The sequence below is a fragment of the Pogona vitticeps genome, chromosome 3, assembly GCF_051106095.1.
Source record: "Pogona vitticeps strain Pit_001003342236 chromosome 3, PviZW2.1, whole genome shotgun sequence".
Taxonomy (NCBI): Eukaryota; Metazoa; Chordata; class Lepidosauria; order Squamata; family Agamidae; genus Pogona; species Pogona vitticeps.
Window position 1 is genome coordinate 20142662 of NC_135785.1, and position 23047 is coordinate 20165708.

General features: G+C 39.9%; 1 protein-coding gene across 1 annotated transcript in view; it reads left to right on the forward strand.

Annotated features, from left to right (window-relative positions):
• Positions 1-23047, forward strand: part of BCHE (butyrylcholinesterase) — an 87811-nt gene that overhangs the window by 42223 nt on the left and 22541 nt on the right. The gene's annotated exons all lie outside the window — the stretch shown is intronic.

Consider the following 23047-nt stretch of genomic DNA (forward strand, 5'->3'; position numbering starts at 1 on the left):
CAAGTAATATAATTTGCCCTCCCTCCCAGCCTAATTTCAAAAGCCCTCTCCAAGCATTCAGTTGAGTTATTTGTAAAAAATCTGCAGGCAGTCTCCAGCGTGGGAAGTCAGGAAGTGAGACAGAAGGTCATACAAAAGGTATGTTAGAGAGAGAAAGAAGGAACTGTCACATATAGAGAAAGGCAGAGATGGAGCAAAAAAAGAGTGTAGTAGGAAGAGGTCAAAAGAGGCCAGAAGGGAAATACAGAAGTGGGAGGACATACATTTTTGCTTCTCACTTTGCCAAGTTTCACCTTGTTTAGCTGGCATGTTCCTTCTACAGCCTAGGTCCCCCGAGGGGCCGTGATGTCTTCACAGTGGGTCTGCAAAGGCTTGAAGAAATGTTATGATCTTTTGCAGTTAAAATAGAATGAATGAATGAATGAATGAATGAACGAATGAACGAATGAACGAATGAACGAATGAACGAATGAACGAATGCAAGAAAAGAAAGGAAACATAGAACAAATTCTTAATTTCCCTTGCTTGTTTCTTGGCTTTTCTAACCTACTGCCTCCATTAAAAACAAAGAAAAGTAAAATTTGGTTATCGAAATAATTATCTGGTAGCCAATAATTGTTTGATATTTCTGCACATGGAGAGAACATGCAAGTGGATGATGCTGAGTGGCACCGTGTATTGTGTAACCATACATTTTGGCTGAGCCTCAGACTGGATCGCTAGCTGAATCTGAAACGTAAAAGAATTGATGATGTTGATGAGGGTGCACCCTGTTCAAAGCAATAGGGAACTTCTTCCAGTCATCTTTAAAAGTGTCGCCATTGTAGCAAGGAATATCTATCAACTGACTTCACATGTACAGGTCTGGAAGAGGGACTACTACCAGTATGTGTTGTATTACGAGATATTGTCTAACAAGACCATGAAACTGTCAAAACTGCGAAAACGTCTCGATACTAAACATAAAGAACCTGCCACAAAAGAGCGACCATTTTTCAAAAGTAAGAAGCATGAGTCTCAGAAATGTAAGCAAATGGTAAAAAAAAGAGACTGCAACTGATTGTACCAAGGAAAATGTAGTGAGGACCTCATGTGAAGTTTCTCAATTAATAACAAAAACCAGAAAACTGCACACAATAGCTGATGTTACCTGCTGCAAAAATCATGGTTTCTGCATCGATCAATGAGATAGCTGCCAAGGACTTTTCCGTAATATCTTTGTCAAATGACACAGTTAAGAAGTGAATCAATGGTTTTTCTGCCAGTATCAAGGAACAATTACATTAGAAAGAATTTGCATGTCCTTCTACTTTGCACTGAAATTGGATGAAAGTGCAGAAATAACAAAGTGACCTCACTGTGTTATGTTAGATATATACAGTTAACCCTTGACTTACAGACTTAATCCGTTCCGGAACGAAGTTTGTAAGTTGAAAAGTTTGTAAGTCAAATCAGCATTTCCCATAGGAATGCACTGAAAACCAATTAATCCGTTCCAGCTTTTTTTGGTTCATAGGTCGAGGGGCGGTAAACCCCCTAGCCCACAGCATGGCACAGAACCCAGCAACCATTCCTCCAGCACAAAAAGACTCTGGATCCACATTTTAAGCACAGGCACGGACATTTTAAAACAATGCAAAACCCATAAGAGCACAGAAACATAAGCCCTCCACACAGCAAGGCATAGCAATCCCGCTACCATTCCTCCAGCACAAAAATGCCTTTCTTCATGAACAAACAGCACATGTACTCAAAGAATATTTTAACCACAGGCACAGACATTTTAAAACACTGCAAGACCCCCCACTTAGCCCTACCCCCCACCAAGCTGCAAAAAACCCTGTACATACAGTAAAGTAAAAACATACAGTGTACTCACCCAGAACAGGCAGTCACTCTGCTTAAAAAAAGAATGTCAAAAAGAAAAAATCCAAAAATCCCAAAATAGCCGAAAATAAAAATACAGTCCAGGCAATACCAGGCAGTATCAGGCAGTCTGAAGACTGTCCCCAATCCACTCTCTAAACGCTCGGAAGAGTGAGGAAGCAGACAGGCACCCTCTTCACTGGCCAACGGTTAACTGAAAGTTCAAATTTCATGCTTTCCCCACCTCCCGCACGTTTTTTCAGTTCGTAACTCAAATATCAGATCGTACGTACGTCAAGTCAATATTTTCCTATGAGAGCAATTCGTAAGTCAAAATGTTCATAACTCAGGCCGTTCGTATGTCAAGGGTTGACTGTAATCTTGTTTTAAGTCTTGGTGGTTCGTGGCAACAAAAGATATTTAAAGGGAGCCTGTGGTAAAGAAAAGGTTAAGAACTGCTGCTCTACAGGAATGCATCTCCTGAATGAAAAAAAAGGTTTCACCATCCCTGATTCACAGGGGTACAAGCTAGATATATGCTAGAGACAAAATTGCCCCATGTTATATAGAGGAAGACATTTGAAAAGAACAGCTGAACCCCAAAGAATTACAAAATTTCAAGTGGGAGGTGGCTCCCTTTGGGCTGATGCAGCTCTTCTGGCCATGAGAAAGTTTCTTAACAAATCTATGTAACTTTGGTTCTAAGCCGATGTTGCTTTCTGTAGCTGCTAATATGAATATTAATCAAAGCACATTTGTTGGAATGAGGCTATTTTTGTCTATGGTTTCCTCATGTGATTTACTTTAAGTTTAGACCCCTGATGACAACTCCACTCCTTTTTTTAAAAAAAAAACACAACACGCATTTTATTCTCATTTTTCTTCTTGACTTTTGGTGTTCTTCAGAAAGCCTTTGGAAGTAAATGAGTGACACTAACTGGTACTATCAATCACAGCCAATGGTATGCTCAGCTAAGCTCTTGTAAAGGGAAGCTTTATTTATCATGGAAGAAAATGCTTGTCAACTAACATCAGAAGTTGCTAGGTTATGCCTTTTCCATTACTTTATTCATTATCTTTATTCAGCACCATTTTCCCGACTTGAGTGAAGTTAGGGGAGAGGGGGAGGGAAACTGACAAAAAGATGGACAAATCAGATGAAATGAAAGCTGTAAGAAAGACACTGAAGGAATTCACAGAAGTACTCTTGGTAGTCCTTTAGAGAAATGCCTCATTTAGAAGAACTGACAGAATCTTGTCTGCTTTTCAGCCTAGGAAACAAATCCTTTGCTGATTTTAATTGGGATCTGAGCATTTCAAACATTTCTGCTCCTGTATTTTAAGAGGCTGTCATTTCTTTCCATCACAGAGGCCTCATGTAATATCCCACATTTTTATTAAAAGACGATAGTGCTGTGAGGACCCCTGCTCACTCCTCCAAAATGATAAGACGAGTGGGTGCAGAAACAGGTTCTTTAGGAGAGCAATGGGACTTTTTAAAGGAACAGTTGGGCCAGACAACAAAATGAGTTTAGGTTGCCAGGGAGTTGACTTCAGCCCCAAAGTCTTTAGGGTAGAACCCCTCACAAGTCTCTCACTGGGAGGAGAGGGCTCCAGAACACCCCTCAGGTGTGCCAGACACGGAGTGCCACAGCACAGGTCCTTGTACAGGCAGTCAGCTGTCCATGGAGGCATGTAGGAGAGGATCCTTTATTGGCTACACTTCTATAATGTGCACCGGCAGTGGCTGCCCCATAAGTGCAGTACTATTCTTAAGAGGCACAGACAAACTCCTCCTGGACCTGACTGGGTTCTCTGGAGTAGGACCTTCCGGCTGGCCACGAGAAGGTTGACTGGGTGGTGTCTTCTGCAGAATGGCTTGCCCCTGCTGTTTCCTCTGCCAATGGCACACCTATCTCTGTTTCTTGAGTCTCCAAGTCTTTTGTTGCCTGGCCTAATCCTGGCAAACATGGGCAGCCTCCTTGGAGAGCACCAGCAGCTCAACTGTGCCACAAGTGAAAAGTCTAACTACCTCACTCCAGTAGCCAATACTAGTGAAACTCTCCGATGGTGATTTAACAGTACAGAGTAGTGATGGGCATACGTAAATTGGAAAAATGGTTATTTGTTTCGATTTGTGATTTGTCAAGGTTGATGTATCATGAATAACAAATTTACATTTTTTCTGATGAATAGATTCATTGATTCATATTTGCCTCTAAAACCTTATAAAATGCCCCCCCCCCAGGCACCGGGAGACACCACAATTGCAGAGAAGCTTCCCCTGACTCTCCTCTACAAGTTTTGCACGTTTGGTGAAATTTGGGTTTCATGCATCTGAGTTATACACCCAGAAAGAGTGCCTCTCCCAATAAAGTTCTCCTCAGGCACTGAGAGACACCAAAATCCCAGAGAATCTTCCTATGATTCTCCTCCACAGACCCTCCAAGTTTGGTGAATTTTGGGTTTCATACATCGGAGTTATATACCCACAAAATGGATCCCTCAGGAAAGTGCCCTTTAGCAGCTAGCTTGAGGGAAACCCAATCTTCACCAAAATTGGAGGGATTGTAGAGGAGAGTCAGAGGAAGCTTCTCTTCACTTTTGGAGTCTCTAGGTGCCAGGGAGGGGTGACGTTCCTGGGGGAGTCTCTTTGTGGGTGTATAACTTGGATATCCGAAATCCAGTCTTCACCAAACTTTCATTGCTTATAGAGGAGAGTTGGGGGAGGCTTCCCTGCAATGTTGGTGTCTTTAGGTGCTTGGGAACCATTTAATAGCCAATTGAATCAATGAATCAAAAATCACAAATAATTGGTTGGTTCATATTTGTCGGGGGCATCAGTTTGTATTAATACAAATCAATGAATTAGAAACTTTTAATGATTTTTTGCAATTCATTTTTATTTATCTATTTTTATTTTATTTATTTATTTAGATTTATACCCCACCCATTTAGTGAACATACCACTTCTCTGGGCGGCTTTAATTTTTAAATTCTTATCTATCTCTAATCCAGTGACAAAAGGAGATAATCTTTCAGGCAAAGTGGGCCTGACATGTTTCAGGACTTCAAAGTTTGAAAGCAGCACTTGGAACAGGCACCTCTGTTTTGGATTAAGTGAGGTTTCCAGACAATTTTCATAGAAAGCTTCATGTGTAACATGAATAATTCAAACAGGATATTGTGCAGTAGAAATAACAATTTCAAGGTTATCCCCGGCTAGGCAAGGTCATCATTGGCCTTGCCTTCAATCTATGCTGACAGAAGGTGCTTGGAATAATGAAGGAAAGAATATTCACAAAATATCTTGATCTCGTCACTTCAGGCTGACTCCACTGCCTCTAGTGCCCCCTCACTTTGAGAAGCAAAGCACATGCATGCAAAAAGCATAGAAAAACCCATCCAGTGCTTAAAAGCTTCAGTTTTGTGCAGAATCAAAGCATTTTTGACAGATGTTTTCACAACAATAGACACTTTATTTGTAACAGAACATCATAGGATCATACAATAATAGTTGCAAGGGACCTAGAGGGCCACTGAGTCAAACCCCCTACTTAATCCAAATCAAAGCAGACCTGACAGATGGTTGTCCAATTATCTCTTGAATGCCTCTAGCATTCCTACCGTTATTGGTTCCATTGTTGTGCTGCTCTAACAGTTAAGATATTTTTCCTGATATTCACCCTAAATCTGGCTTCCTGTAGCTTGATTCCATTATTATGTGTCCTGTACTATGGGATATCCAGAGCATATCCTCCCCCTCCTCTCTAGGGCTACCTTTCAGGTATTTGAAAGTGCTACCATATCTCCTCTCAGTCTTCTTTTCTCAAGGCTAAATGTGCCCAGTTCTTTCTATCTTTCCTTGTAGGGCTTAGTTTCCATTCTTTATATTAAGAGAGTTGTACTGAAGGTGTTAGGAGGCACCTCATCATCCACAATCAGGAAAAGAAATACTGAAATCTCCCACCCTTGCCCATAAGGATGAGACACACAAACATTTATAGCTCTGGCACTGAGCTGCAAAGGCTTATGCCTTGCCAATGGCAGACTGAAGTTCACTTCTGAATGAGAAATTTGATACTGAATGGCATGAGAATGGACAGATCCACCACCTGCAAATATCTCAAGCCCTATTTCAGTGCTTGTTTGGAATGGCAATTAAATGTGAGTGGAGGGGAAGCATGCTAGCCCTGTGCCTGTTTTTGTCGGAAGGTGATGTTCTCCCTGTGAATTAGATCTTGATTTTACAAATCATATGGAGAACTTCCAGGGAGGTTCTCCAATTCAAAGCCATCACCCACTACAGTGTATGCAGAGGGCCACAAGAGAGATGACAAGCATGCTCTTTCTCCTCATATGTTTAATCTGCACGTGAAGGCATTCCCTGAATATGATGTTAGTCATATCTGGACTGAGTCTCAGTATATCGTCGTCGTTTAGTCATTTAGTCGTGTCCGACTCTTCGTGACCCCATGGGCCAAAGCACGCCAGGCTCTCCTATCTTCCACTGCCTCCCGGAGTTGTGTCATATTCATTCTGGTAGCTTCTATGACACTGTCCAACCATCTCATCCTTTGTCGTCCCCTTCTCCTCTTGCCTTCACAAGAGGAGTATATCAGCCCTCATCAAATCCATTACTTTGCCAAAGTACTATAAAAATATATCTGTTGGAGTTTTATTTGGTTGGAGTGATTGGGAGGGACTTTTTTGGGCTGGGGTAGCTGTCAGACTGTCGAGCACTAACTGATTGTTCCTTTTCACGTCTGAAAAGAGAGACCCCTCTCTCTGCTTTGTTCTCTTTCCCTCTCTGGAATCTTTTGGAAGCATTTTTGTTGTTAGTTTTTTTGCTGTTGATCTGTTCATTATTGTAGGCAATGAAATGTTTCCTTCTTTCTCCTACAAATATCTCAGAGTGAGCTATTGAGATGTTAAGTGACAGTTAAGGAGGAAGAGGTGGACAATATGGGGAACTTGAAGCTATTCTCCTATATGAGCCTCTGTAATTCTACAGAGTAGCAAAGAAATTTTAACCAGATATTCAAAATTCTACAACAATATCACCTCTATCTCATATTCCAAAAGATAGGTACATCTGGATGCCATCTGCATCTCAGCCTATATCCTTGGATAATTGAGGATGCAATTAATACAGTTGTTTCTTTTGCTTTACTTGGAAATCACTGGCCTTCACTTCATAACAGATCAGCTGTCCACACCTATTTAATATTGAAGAATGGTAATAAAAACCATTTAGCTATTTCATAAAGTCAGATTTAGGACTTCGGGCATGAAACCAATAATTGGAGACAAATGTTTGGCAATTGTATAAAATTCTGGCTAGAGAACTGACAAGCTGTCAGAGAATCTCTAAGTTAAGTATATTTGATCCTGCTGTTGTTTAGTAAAATAGGTTTGGGTTCCAAATTGTTGACTTTGGGTCAGAAACGCTGGATGAAAGAAGAGATCGCCATCTGCAGATTGTTAAGCTCCTTAGTGGTTCACTTATAGTGACCTTCACTTCTTCATTTTTGAAAGTTCTAGGCTATACTCCTGAATGTATATTGGAATGGAAATGTGTTGTACAAAATGCATTGAAACATTTATTCATCAATGCCATGTCAGCAACTTAGCAGGTGATATAAAGTTAGAAATGCACTTCACATACCGAAATGACACACCTCTTTTTCTATGAGTACTTTATCTTATCAAGATGATGAAATGGCGACCTGCTTAGAAAAGGAGTTTCTATCACTCAGCACTTGCTAGGGGATGACTATTGTCTCCCATTCTGCCCTGTCATGTACTTCTCCCGAAGTTATTTTCAGTGGCATGAATGGGGGTGCACCTACTTTTTCTACTGGATGCATCTGGGAACATGTGTTTTTTTTCATTCAAGAAAGGGTACAGACGGAAATTCAACTACACCTAAGTAAATTTGCATCTGGCAGTGAAACAACATATTTTCTTTAAAAATAAGCATTTATACATTAAAATAGGATGCATTGGGGTAATATGAACCTTATGCTAAAGCCAGCACTCCAATAACTTGATGTTAGCTTCAAAACAGAGCACATCCTCTCTACCTTGTTTTAAGTGCTTCCTCAACGAATGCTTTTCCTTTGTCCCTCCCTTGCAGACACATTTCAGGGCCCTGTGTGTCCCTGTGGTAGAGTGGGAGGTCAGATGTAGAAAAAACATTCCTCCTTACTGCAATATACCAAGCATTTCTATTGCCGGTCTCACAACACTGGATTTTGCACATCTCTGCAACATATGTGTTATTGGAAAACAAAATGGCAGATGACACAAAATTGGGTGGAACAGCAGATGCCTTGGAAGACAGGAGCAACATTCAAAAAGTCCTTGATAGGCTTGAGCATTGGGTTGAAAACAACAGAATGAAATGTAACAGGGACAAGTGAAAAGTTCTATACGGGGGGGGGGGGAGCGGACAACCCAAATGCACAGTTACAGGATGGAGGATACATGGCTCAGTAATACTACAAATGAGAAGGATCTTGGAATTGTTGTAGATCAAAAGCTGAATATGAGCTAAGAGTAAAATGTGACTGCAAAAAAAAAAAAAAAAAAAAGGAAAATGTTATTCTAAGATGTACAGTCTCCAAATCCCATGGGGTATTGGTAACTCTCTATTCAATACTAGTTAGGCCTTATCTATTCTGTCCAGTTCTGGACTCTAAGAAGGATGCCAACAAACTGGACCAAGTTCAGAGAACTAGAAACTAAGCCTTGTGTGGAAAGACTGAAAGAACTGGGTATGGGGGGGGGAAGAGAGAGTAGTACTTTTCAAATATCTGAAAGATAATCATGCACATTCCTTCAATGAGCAGGGGCTTGGACTTGATGGCCTTATAGACCCCTTCCTACTCCATTATTCTATGATTCTATGGTAACTATTGCCTTCCTGGATGAACCAGCAAACATAGTAGCATTGGATGTCTTGTTTGTGTCTTTCTGGCAAATCTTCCTGCCCTGTGTGTGTCTGTGTCTGTCTGTCTGTCTGTCTGTCTGTCTGTCTGTCTGTCTGTCTCTCTCTCTCTCTCTCTCTCTCTCTGTGTGTGTGTGTGTGTGTGTGTGTGTGTGTGTGAGAGAGAGAGAGAGAGAGAGAGAGAGAAGGGGGTGAGGAACCTACTTTTTGTTTCGTCAAACTGCTGGTTAGAACTCTTGTGTGGGTTAAATAATTCTCAACAGGCTGACTTGCTTTTTTCGAAGCAACCTGTTACAACACGAAGTTGATGAGATTTCTTTACACTCCTAAACTGCCTTTGCATGATCCAGAATGAGGAGATCTGGTTGCAGTCTCTGCTAGTCCTGAACTGTGAAGTTTGAATGAGCTCATTCTCCTGTAAAAACAGGCACCCTTCCTTTTTGCCTAAGAGCTGAAAGGAATTTTAAGCCCTCCAGCTTCCATTTTTTAAAATGCTTTCAGAAAGCAGAGGTCTAGTGCACAGTTTGTGATGACAAAATGCTAGTAACTATGTTGGAAGCAAATAGGAAGGCAAAACATTGAAGGGCTCACTTTTGAAGTAGTTAGGGAAATTAATTAATTAATTAATTAATAGAACAGGAGGAAAAATATCTTTCAGTGTATTTACTGAGGCCCTAAGAGCTGGTTTCCATACTGGCAACGTTTGCTTCCATCCACCATGAGTCGATGATGGGCTGCTCTCTTTCTTCAGCCTGGAGGAATAACAACCACACACACACAAAAAGTGAATTTTTAAGTTACATTCGCTCTCAGTGTCGTGTTGTGGATAGGAGTGAAGTTCTAGGACTGTTGAGACCTGAGTTTGATTCCCCACTTGGCCACGGAAACTCATTCTATGTGTGTGCGCGCACACATAAAACCACTCCTTAAACATCCCAGTTGCCTTGAAAACCCTGTTAGGGTCTCTACAATTTGGTTCTAATTTGATGGCACATAACAAAACAAACAACACCCCCTCCTCACCCCATATTGTACCTCAGGGTAGCACCTGGCAGAGATCACAGCTAAACTCTCAAAAATCTTGAGGGAAATTAAGCTGGAATTTAACAGACGAAGAGAACTGTACAGCTGTGAAAGACTGCAGGGTTTATCAAGTTCAACTCCCTAACAAACCAGAAAAGATGCATAGTTGCTTTCTATGCATCAAAACAGTCCTGACACTCTGTAAACTGATGGATATAAACAGATTTCACCTGTTTGCAAAAGAATCTTTTCAACACTGCAGCGTTTACCTGGGAAATTGTGGATAGCTTCAGTCATCGGCTGATTCTCACCATCAAGAGTCAAGGCACTGAAAACACATTTTGCCTTATATCTCAAGTTCTGTAAATACTAGTACAATACGTTTTATTTTAATGAAATCTTGGAGTCTAGCCACCAGGAGGAATCTCTAACATCTGTGGGTACTTAGTTAAATGGGTGATATCATAATTCTAACCATACAGAGCACCCAACAGAGGGCACTTCACCAATGATTCCCTCCTACCTGGAACGGGTTATGATTAATCCACTTAGCCTCCATCTGGTGTAGTGGATGGACTACGACTCAGGAAACATGGGTTCAAATTTCTACACATGAAAATTCACTGGTGGTGGCACTGGTAAATCACTCCTTAAATATCTCACATATGTTGAAAACCTAACAGGGTTATCATAAATTGGAATAAAGTTGACAGTATGTAACATACATTATTATTCACCTACCTGGGACGGCAGGGAAAGAAAACAGAAACAGCTATTTTCTCTGCTGGAGACATTATTCCATAATTAACCTTAGCAAAAATGCAAAGCCTTTTGCAGTTGTCCATAACTGCCAATCCAAGCCTTGTTAATCTTCATTGTAAGCAGTGTAACTGCTTATAAACTAGACTTTTCTTTCTCTTGGCCAGTAATGAAAGCAATCAAAAGAGTGACTCATTCTGCATCTGGAGATATTAGAGACTGTTTGTTTTCAAGAAGGCCAGGCATTATAGAGGACATAAGAACAATGCATTATATGATTTATGAACATAATGAGCAGTGTTTTGAAAGAGGGCATGGGTTCTTGGGTCATTGTAACAAAACAAAACATCTGTCCTCAATTTATTCTGCACCAAAAATGGGAAATCATTTTGACCTCCAGATGTGTTCAATGGCAATCCCCACAGTCTTAACCTTTGGCTTTTATAGCCTAGGAGCTGAAGTACCAAACATCTGGAGAACAAAATGTTCCTCACCATTTTTCAAAATGTTTGTGCTGAGGAGTTCACTGTGTGTTCAGTCTCTTAGTTCTGATCTTGACAAAAGGGAGAAACAGGTGCACTGCAATACTATGTAGAGGACCTCCAGTCAGAAATTGCTTCACACTCTTGCAAATGTGCAAGGGAAATCATAATAACAGAATGCTTCTCTCTTGAAAAATTATGAAGCAGGGGGAGGAGGATGAGACCAAATGAAAGCAGGAGCTCCATGATTGTATCTCAGCCCTGAACATTCACCATCTCTAAAATCAACAGCAAGGTGAGGGAAAGGGTGTACAATTGTTCTTCCTTATGAAAAGAGGAACATGGGAACGAACTCTATACATACTCTATCTCCACCCATCTATTTCTTTTTGTCTATTTTTAATTATCAGAGTGATATAAGAGACTGTTTATGTGAAATGCAAAAAATGATCTAGAGTACTGAATCCAGTTCTGGACACTGCACTTTAAGAAGGATGTCAACAAATTGGAGAAAGTTCAGAGGAGGGCAAAAATGATGATCAGAGGACTGGAAACTAAGCCTTATGAAGAAATACTGAAAGAATCAGGCATGTTTAGCCTTGAGAAAAAGAGACTGAAGAGAGATATGATAGCAAGTTTCAAATAATTTTATAGGTAGTCAATACATAGGTGGAGCAGGATCTGTTCTGTGTCATCCCAGACTGCAGGACACATAATAATGGGCTCAAACTACAGTAAGCCAGATTTAGGCTGAATATTAGGTAAAAACCTCTTAACTGTTAGAGCAGTATGACAATGGAACCAATTACCTCAGGAGGTGGGGGATGCTCCAGTGCTGGAAGTATTCAAGAGAGAATTGGACAAACCATCTGTCAGATCCGCTTTGATTTGGATTCCTGCACTGAGCAAAGGGTTGGACTCAATGGCCCTTCTTTTCTCATTTATTTTATTTTGAACAATCTGCTGTAACAATCTGTACTTCTCATTACTCATTATATGACTCATGCATTCTAGTGTTTTGCATTTTATGTTTTATAATTTCTTGCTCTTCACCCATTTGTCTTGGTCAGCTTCAATGGCCAGCCCTTAGTCCAATAATTTCCTAGATTTTTTCCATAAATCCACATTTCCAACACATCTTTCTTTTTTTATAGCTGCCTGTGCTAAGTCCACAAATCCTTGCCTTACATCAGAACTGAGACTATGTAACTATAGAATTTATGCAGTACAGTCTAATTGTTCAGTAGGAAAATCTCAGTAGTACGGCAAAAATTCTTGTAATTTATAACAATTCTGTATACCTTATTGCAATTGATTATTGTTGTGATCATGACGATGATGATGGATTTCATTATGGGATAGCCACTTCCTTAGGTGATCTCTTGAGTTTAGGACAAGATATGAATAAAAGATTTGCTAGTTCTTCCTTATGAAGAGGAATCCCATGCATGTTTACTTGGAAATTAGCTCCCTTGTGCTCTGTGGGCTTAAGTCTCAGATAAGTGTACAAAATATTTCAGCCTTATAGCACAACCTACTATATTCAAGAAGCCATATTTCCCACACATGTGTTTAACATTACAGTTTTGGTCACTCCTACAACAGTATATCTCACGAACCGTTTGCTGTAGCTTACATTTTTGTAGGAACTCCCCAAATATTTGAAACAGAAATCATTGAAGTTGGTGGGTTCCAGCAGGATGAAGAATAAACTTTAGGACATGGAGGGTTTTTTTACATTATAAAGCATATAGGTGATTAATCTACATACTCTAAGCTACATAGATAACGACATAGATAATCAAAGCTAGTGTTGGTCAAGTAAATTGCACCGAACTTATTGACTCAGTTTGAACTGGCTTTGATAGAAGTTCACAGTACAACTGGAGCCCCTTGATTCAGGTAAATTTCAGAGCCCATGATGGAATGGGAGTATCATATTGGATGCAGAGGAGGTATTACTAAATATACCTTTGGAACAGAGATGGGGACAAAAGTAAAACCGGATCGGCTTTTTCTACAAAAATAGCAGATTTGTTAAATATTTATCCCTTCGTATTTGTGTGTTCCAGAGACCCCCATGAATATGAAGGAACAAATATTTACCCATTTTTATTCGCCCTTCATATTAAAATAAAACAAAAAAAATAAGTATTATTTGTAATAAACTAATATTAATTGAAGTTGTAACTACACAGTGGGTCAAATAGTATTTGATCCACTGTGATCCACAGTTTTTCAAATTGGGTCCTCTCTGGTTTCTGTGGCTGAAATTGCTGTTGCACTAAAGGCAAAAGCAGACACTACCTCTGATCTGAGGAGGTGCTAATTGGCAATTTCCAATTCTTTAATTAAATTTATTTCTCCAAAGTGACATAGTGATTATTCCAGTATTGACTTGAAAGCTTTTTTTAAAAAAACAGAAGCACACTGTATGGAGACAACAGCAGTACCCCTTTGCCCTCAGATCAGGTGATCAAACACAGCAGAAGGTGGAGAAAAGGGATGCCAGCCAATCAGAACAAAATTTAAACCACCACTACCAGCTGAACAATAAAATACCCCACTGAAAAGAGACAATTCCCCCCTGAGCTTTTTATCATGTAGTCACCAGTTTTTAACTTGATTTCATTTGTGCATAATGCAATTCAGATTACACAGTAAACAGTCAATGTATTCACCCCTTGATTGGTAATAATAAGGAATTTGTGTCATTTCCCGTGTTGGTGAGATTTGAAGTATGATTGGTGTCCTGCTTCCTGGAGACCTATATAGGCACAAAAGCTAGCTTATGTTTGTAATTTTTTAAAGTGATCTAATAAAGGAATCACCTTCCCTCACCTTTCAGATTGTGTTCCTTTTTGTGGTAGAATTCTATGCCTCTTTATTCAACATCCCATATGATGGAGCCATGGCATGGTATTCACAATGACTATATAGTGTAGGCACACCTCAATGCCATTTGGAATTGTGCACACAGCAAGAATATTATAGCTAATATTGCCATCCTTGAGAGCCAGTATAGTGATAAGTAGATAAGTAGGACTCAGGACTCCTGAGTTCAAATCTCTACTCAACCATGGAAACTCAATTGAGGGGGTGGCAATAGTAAAACCACTCATGCAATATCTGTCATGCCTTCAAAATTCCATTAGAGTTGCTAAAGAAGAAGATTCACAGCACTTATCAACAACCTTTACTAATACTGACCATGGAATCTATATTTAGGAAATAAGAAAACTGAAATGTTTAAGTATGTCTCAAGTTTCACAATGCTGAAATGACAGCCAGCTGGATTATGGCTGTTTCTCAAGAGATCAGAGAGAGGCATTAATGTTAATGTTCCTGTGTACTGTAGTTCAGAAACTTCTGCTGGTGCAAAACTCTGCAACCGGACTACTGACTGGGACCAGCTACAGAGAGCATATAATGCACCTGTTACAAGAACTGCACTGGCTACCAGTCTGTTTCCGGGCCCAATTCAGAGTGCTGGTCATTACCTATAAAGCCCTATACAGCTTGGTTCCAGACTGCCTGAGGAACCGTATCTCCCTATATGTGCCTTCTTGGCAATTAAGATCAGCAGAGGAGACCCTCCTCTCAGTCCCATTGCCAGCACACGCGCAGCTGATGGGGACCCGGGAGAGAGCATTCTCTGTGGCAGCTCCCAGGCTATGGAACGCTCTCCCTCAGGAGATCAGGATGGCCCCTTCCCTGTTATCATTTCGAAAAAAGCTAAAAACCCGTCTCTTCAGGCAGCCTTTTAACAGTTATAACTTTTAACAGTTATAACTGAATCCCTGAACGCCATTTTAGCAGATGATTTTAATCTTTTTTATGTTTTAGTCTTTATTATTATTATTGTTATTGTTATTGTTATTGTTGTTGTTGTTGTTGTTGTTGTTGTTATTATTATTTTATTTTATTTTATTTTATTTTATTTTGTTTTATTTTTTATTTTATTTTATTTTATTTTTTTAATTTTTATTTAATTTATATCCTGCCTATCTGGTCGTGTCAGGACCACTCTAGGTGGCTAACAGCATTAAAAAGATAATACAAAAAATATACGTATAAAGACAATTTTACATAACAGAAATACTGAACAGAATGGGAAAACTGAAGGAGAGGGAAAAAAAGGGCGTCAGGAATTATCTGATGGGAAGGCCTGCCTAAACATCCATGTTTTTAGTTGATTCTTAAAAGTACCCAGCGAGGGAGCCATGCGAATGTCAGGAGGTAGGTTGTTCCAGAGGCGAGGAGCCACCGCCGAGAAGGCCCGATTTCTTGTCTTCTCCTTCCGGGCCTCCCTCGGCGTTAGGCTCCTCAGCCTCACCTCCTGGCTCGCACGAGTGACACGGGTAGATCTTGGCGGGAGAAGGCGTTCCGCCAAGTATCGAGGTCCTAAACCGTTTAGGGCTTTTAATTCTATTTTAAATCATATATTGTTGAATTTATCTTTTAATATTTAATTTATTTTGTTTTTAAATTGTGTGAATTTTAGTGTTGGAAGCTGCAGTAAGATTTTAATGTTTAATGTTTCAGTAAGTTTTTTTTTTAGGAGCCCAATGCTCCTAAAATTTTTAGGCCACATAAGAAAAGAGTCTGACCTCTGCTAGCCCCCTGCAGTTTTCAGTTTGCTGATGCCAGGAACTTCCAGGTACCTAGATGTTTGGTCCCTTGTTAGTATACTTACCCAACAACTTTTGCACATGGTATTGCAGGTCCAGGCATTGCACATTATGACATTCTCAGTCAGTAGCTTGCAAATTCATTCTAGTTACAGACATGGCAGGGAAGTGTATTTGTCAGTGCTTCGAAATAATTATTTGAGCTGACATCTTATTACTGAGCTCTGACAGTCGTGCTACACTCCAGGACTACACATCGCGTAACAGGGAAGGAAATGGCACATCACTGAGGGAGTTGTATGCCCCACACCCACACCCTCGTTGGAGCAATATAATTCAAATTCTGTGCCAAGGAAAACTGAACTTGGCAACTGTGTGAATTACAGTCATGAAATACATTTGTGTGTATCAGGTCTGATTCTGCTGCAGCTAGTCATGGGAAGGAGACAGCAAATCATGATGGAAAATTTCCTCAGGAAATTGGTTGGTGTTTTAATGAGGGACATTGGTATCAACTTGAGAGTGCCTCTGGAGTCTTCTCTGAATTCTCCTCCTCCTCCTTCACTCTAGAAAATTTCACCAAAAGGTAGCTTCTAAGGACACTTCACAACAACTTTGAGAAATATAACATATCACATATTCTTGACACTTCTCTTGGAACCCTTCAGAGCTAACATCCGCCAAACCTAAAGAAAGCAACAGTGATGGAGTAATCTATAGAGATTTGTCAATATATACATATAGATATGTAGATATTTTGTTACGTGAATAAGAAGACAGCAGATGATTATTTCTATAAAGTCATGGGTCCTACAGGAGAGTAATAGTAGATCAAAATATATGTAAACATGCTTCCAAACATACACTTATGATGCAATGAAGTCACAGAGCTGAGCTGTCTAAATAAAAACATAATGTCTCACCCAGGATAATAACCATGACTGAGAAAGATGCAAGGATAGACAGAAAAAGAGCAAACAAAATACTTTTTAAAATATATGTATAATTAATGCATATAAATAATATGAAATACAGTGGTGCCTCGCTAGATGATTACCTCGCAAAATCGTTTATTCGCAAGACGATGAGTTTTTGCAATCGTTATAGCGCTTTGCAAAACCGTTTTTCCTATGGGAAATTTTCACTGGATGATATTTGATCCGTGCTTTGCAAGACTTTTTTTTCAGGACCGTTTTTCACAAGATGATGATTTTGACAGCTGATCTGTGCTTCGCAAAATGGTTTCTCTATGGGCGATTTTCGCAAGACGACAACTATTATCCCCATTGGAACACATTAAATAGATTTCAATGCATTCCAATGGGGAATCACATTTCGCAAGATGATGTTTTCGCAAAACAGTGATTTGTGTGGAACAAATTAACATCATCTTGCGAGGCATCACTGTACAGTAGTTTAGACCAGTGGTTCTCAACCTTGGGTCCCCAGACAGTCTTGGACTGCATCTCCCAGAAATCCTGGCCAGCACAATAAGTGGTGAAGGCTTCTGGGAACTGCAATCCAAGAACATCTGGGGACAACAGTTTGAGAACCACTGGTCTAGCCATGTAAGGCAAAACAAATAGTTTGTATAGAGCAGAGGTGGTTGTGGGTTTTTCCGGATCTTTGGCTGTGTTCTGAAGGTTGTTCTTCCTAATGTTTCGCCAGTCTCTGGCCGGCATCTTCAGAGGACAGGAGAAGCAGGAGTGCTACTCCTGTCCTCTGAAGATGCTGGCCACAGAGACTGGCGAAACGTTAGGAAGAACAACCTTCAGAACACAGCCAAAGAGCCCGAAAAACCCACAACAACCATAAAGGGCAGCTTTTATACCATATTCATTGCATTTAGCCGTGTGTGCTTATAAGCATTTTGTTGTTGTTGTTGTTGTTGTTGTTGTTGTTGTTGTTGTTGCATGGAGCAACTTTGGTTTGCTTCAGTGAAAGTCCAGTGGCAACTTTCATTTTAATGTATATAAGGCATAGCTCTTGAGGCCCTTCCTGTATTTTGTGACTGCTGTTGGACTTCCCTGCAAAAACTGCTCAAAGCTGACATTTGTTTAGTGCCGAGTAGTTGTGGAGTTTTCAATGATACAGGCCATGTCCCATAGAATTAAGGTTAAAAAGACAAGACACATGAACTAGGGCAGTGATTCTCAAACTGGGGTTCCCAGGTGCCCTTGGACTGCAAATCTCAGAAGCCCCAAGCCAACTACACTAGAGCACAGAGTGCTGTCCTCTGAAGATGCCGGCCACAGAGACTGGTGAAACGTTAGGAAGAACAACCTTCAGAACATGGCCAAAGAGCCTGAAAAACCCACAACAACCATCGGATCCCAGCCGTGAAAGCCTTCGCAAATACATCTTCACTACTTGCTGTGCTGACCAGGATTTCTGCGCGTTGCAATCCAAGAACATCTGGGGACCCCAATTTGAGAACTACTGAACTAGGGGAGGAAAAGATGGGAGCAGAGAGGTTGGTGAGGCAGAGCTGTGTTTCTAGATTCTAAACCCTTGAAAGCATCGGCACCCGGTGCCATCCCAAATATCTGAAATTGCAAAGTGAAATATTTCTGTTAACTGCAGGGCTTTTATTTCAAGCTCCTTAGAGGTATCAACACCATGAAGAGAGACGTTGGAGTGGGGGGGTGACTTAACAAGCATGAAGTTGGTAGAACTGAGCAGGGAATCTTGCACATCATTAATGAGATGACAGATGACTAGCTGAAATAGAAAGATGTTCTGAATTTAAAAAGAAATCTGGAGAGAGAACGTGTTACACCAAGTTGCACATCAGTGGGCTCCAGTGATAGCGAGAGTGACTTGAATGGTAATCTGAGTGTTCATAAAATGTGTGTGTGTCACGATCCCCATTATACTTATTTTGGAGTCATGCTTCTAGCATCCTGTCATTTCAAGAGGAATCATTTGCCAACTTACAGAAAGCAAATCTTTTTATATTAATAATGTTGTAGCGAGCACACTTTACCCTGAGATCTCTAGATATATGGAAAATGTACATGTATCTGTATCATTTATATATCTCTATCTGTATTAATATATGTATTTTTAATGGCATAATTTTAAAAATTCTTATATCATTTGGTGTTTTTCTCCTTTTATATTACTGAGTCATATTTAGAGATGGGCATAGATTTAAAAAAATGAATCACCAAATTTGTTCAAGAATCATTAATCTGTCAGTTCATTTTCATAAGAACCAAAGCCCCCAACAAATACGAAACAATGAATGTTTAGTGATTTTTGGTTCATTGATTCACTTGGCTATAAAATGCTCCCCCAGACACCTAGAGACACCAAAATTGCAGGGAAGCTTCCTCTGACTCTCCTCTACAATACCTCCAAGTTTGGTGAAGATTGGGTTTCCCCAAGCCAGCTGCTAAAGGGCACTTTCCTGGAGGGGCCCTACTGTTGGGTGTATAAATCGGGTGTCCAGAATCCAAGCTTCAATGAACTTGGAGGGCTTCTAGAGGAAAGTCAGCTGAAGCTTCCCTCTGAATTTGGTGTCTCTAGGTGACATTTTATAGTGGAGGGCATTTTATAGTGTTTTAATTAAAAAGTGAATTGATAATGACAAATGATGAAGAAAATCATAAATTCATAATTCATCAATGTTGATGAATCACAAATCAAAATGAATCACAATTTTTCTGATTGTGCCGATTTCTAGTCATGTTGTATTCAGATAAAGATGAGGATTTCTAAGTGATACTCTCCTTCCTTCCTTCCTTCCTTCCTTCCTTCCTTCCTTCCTTCCTTCCTTCCTTCCTTCCTTCCTTCCTTCCTTCCTTCCTTCCTTCCTTCCTTCCTTCCTTCCTTCCTTCCTTCCTTCCTTCCTTTTTTGGCTGCTTGATTATTTAAGATCAGGAGATTTGTTGGGCCTCTCATCCTAACTTTCAACTGTCCATCACTAAAATGCTTCAGTACTTCAGCATTTACCACTGTCTAGTAAATATCCACTGTTCTTCACTGCATTTGTATGATGCTTCTTTACTGGCTGCTGTTTCCTCATATTCACAATGCATTTCCTCTCAATCCTTGAGAAGAACTAATTTTTTCCCCTAGTATATTAAAAAAAAAATTAAGATGCAGAATTACATGGAAATATTAAGATGCAAAAAAATACACAGAAAAAAAGGGAGTGGAAAATGGTAAAAGAACATTATTCGGGCATTGGAGAAATTTCCAGCAAGATTAAGTGCACAATCTGGTCTAGAAGACTCACTGGTTGAAGTTAAATCTTACTGCCACCAATGTGGAAAGGTTAGCAAAGACAGCTTACATTGATTTTAACAGGACATATGTTGCCATAGTCTAGAGATTTTGAAGGGATATCAGAGTGCTACCAAATATTTCTTCACAATGAAACAGTGTCATAGTGGAACCAGGTCTCAGTATGTTTAAGTGTTGTACTTAATTAGCAGGAGGTGTTACCATAAAAGATTGGCACTACCACTCTGCAATTGAATGGGATGTTATGAAATAATTCTTGCCTTGCCTTTTTAAGCAGTGAATCCTCTTGAGATGGACTAGCTGAGCAGGAGCTGTCATGATTGCAGAGGAAACTAAACATTTGAGCATGAGGCTTCCGAAAGGAAAGGGAAATGTGTCTGGCTGGGTCTAAAATGGCAGATAATAAGGGTGAGGATTGGGCAGAGCTTTCAGGATGCAGAGTACCTGACAGTAAGGGAGGAGACAGAACCTAGAGGTAAGAAGGCTGAAGAAAAGGTGCAGGTTAGGTCATAGATTGAAAAAGAATATCCTGAATTTAGATAATATGGCTTTAGCAAAACTGCAAAAGAGACAGGACAAAATAAAAGAAGTAAAGGCTAGTCTGGTAGCTGACCAATAAAAGTATATATTTAAGCTTAAGGAAGGAGGAGGAACCAAGCTGTCAAGATGAGCTACTTGTGATCCTCCAAGTACTGTACAGTGGTGCCTCGCTTAACGAGCGCACCGCATAACGATGAAAACACATAGCGATCCATTTTTTCGGATCGCTAATGCGATCGCTTAACGTTTTTTGAATAGGGCTAAATTCGCTTTGCGAAGACCGGTAAGCGTTTCGCTTACCGATCTTCGCAAAACGAAGCCCGACGATCAGCTGTTCGGCGGCCAAAATGGCCGCCGGAAGCCCGGAAATGGCCCAAAAGGGCCACGCGCAGCGTTTTCACACCCTCGTTAAGCGAGGCAAGGGAGCGAAAATGGCTGCCGGCCATTACGAAGCTTCGTTGAACAGTGAGTATTTGGCCCATTTGGAACGCATTAAACGATGTTTAATGTGTTCCAATGGGTTTTTTTTATCCGTTCAACGATGCTTCAGCATAGCGAAGGTTAATCCGGAACGGATTAACCTCGCTATGCGAGGCACCACTGTATTCTTAATCCCATCAGCCATATTCAGAAATATGGAGGCAATGGGAAAGTCTCATGAAACTGTGGTACAAAAAAAATTCTATAGAACCGTAAGTGCCTGGTCTGGGGCATAGTAAGGGAACTCAGCCACTCATAGTTTCTTTTGTCACTGCCGAATTGTAACATTAAAAATAATATGTGGCAGAATTTACAAGAAATGTCAAAAGGGGGCAGAAGACTTGCATTTTGGTTTCAGAGGAGGATATAGAATCAGGGAAACAATATTCTGGCGACATGTCCCTTGGGCAAGATGTGATGACAGGAACACAGTATGCTTACTTTTCTGAACTATGAGAAAGTTTTCAATGAAGTCCTACATGACAAGCTGATGGAACAGTTGGTAAACAATCCTTTTAATGTGAAAGGTATATACAATTGACAACCTATACTGAAAAGACAAAAGGTGCAGTGAAAAAGCCAGATGATAGAGAACATAAAAACAGAAAGGAGGATAATAAAGATGCATAATCTCACCCATACATTTCAGTTTGTACTTTGAGGACATCTCTAGAGAATCACTGCTGATTCACAAGATAGCATCATGATCAAGGGAGTGTTCATCAGCAATGGAGACAATGTAATATTATTATTAGCTGATCATAATGAAGCTCTGCAACATTACTCATTAAAGTCAGTGAAGTAAGTAAGGAACATGATCTAAAATGAATGTTAACAAAACTATGTTCATGATAATCTAATAAAAAGAAGTGGAAGATATGCTGTTAAAAATCAAACATGAAAACATGGACCATATTGACTGACGTAAGTTCCAGGGGATTTTGTTGAATTCCCAGGAATTTTGTGGGACCATAGCTGTGCACTAAAAGTCAGAACAGGGATGGCCTTGAGTAGCCTCCTTAAGATAAGGAATAAAATAGCAGATCTTAAGACTGGCTTTGAGTATGCCCATTGTACAATGCTTTGTATTCTCAGTTTTGTGTTAAACAAGGAAGCTTGGAATTTAACATAGGCAATTATAAAAAGACAGAAGCATTTGAAATGCCCACTTATTGAAAGAATGCCTATGTATCTTTTAGAGGTGGTCATGTGGGATGACCAACAAAGAAGTATGAGTGGGGGAAAACAGAATAATGACTAAGAAATCATAAAACACATAAAATGGTGAAAGCTCGAATACTTTGGTCAAATAATAAAGAATACAGATTGTTACAGCTGCTAATTCTAGGTGGAAATAAATGAGAAAAGAAGTGGAAGAAAGAACTTTTTGGCTAAGTTTGGCGATTGCTTTGGGTGCTGTCATGGTTTAGAGCTGCCACACTGAAAATAAAAATGGCTTTGATGATGTCTACCTTCTAGTAGGAGATGATGAAGAAAAAGAAACAAAGAATGTACAAATGCAGTGCAATCCACCAGATAGCCTCTCCCTCCAGGGCAGGCTGTACAAAGCCTGTTTGTGCATTCTTGCCATCTGTTTTTTCCGAGTTCCAGTCATGATCAGACCTCGTACAGCTTGAGTTATTCTGGGCCTCTTGTGCTAACTGATAAAAACAGAGCCATAGATATTCTGCACCTGTGCATGAAGTCTTTCTTTGGATGACAGGTGCAGACCATTTTTTTTAAATTAGATGGCTTAAAAAGCCCTGGCAGCTCTTCCGTTATGACAGGAAAGTTTGTACAAGAATTAACGGTCTTTGCGGTACCGTTGGTGACACGTTACCTAACCTTTATCCAATGTTTTTAACATGAAGCTATTAATTCTTTGACATTTGAATAATTTACTATTTTTAATGATGTAAGCCACATTGGGTCTTTTTTTGAGGAGAAAGGTGAGGTAACAAACAAACAGAAAAACAGATATACAAACAGATTCATTTATTCATTTATTCATTTATTCATTTATTCATTTATTCATTTATTCATTTATTCATTTATTCATTTAT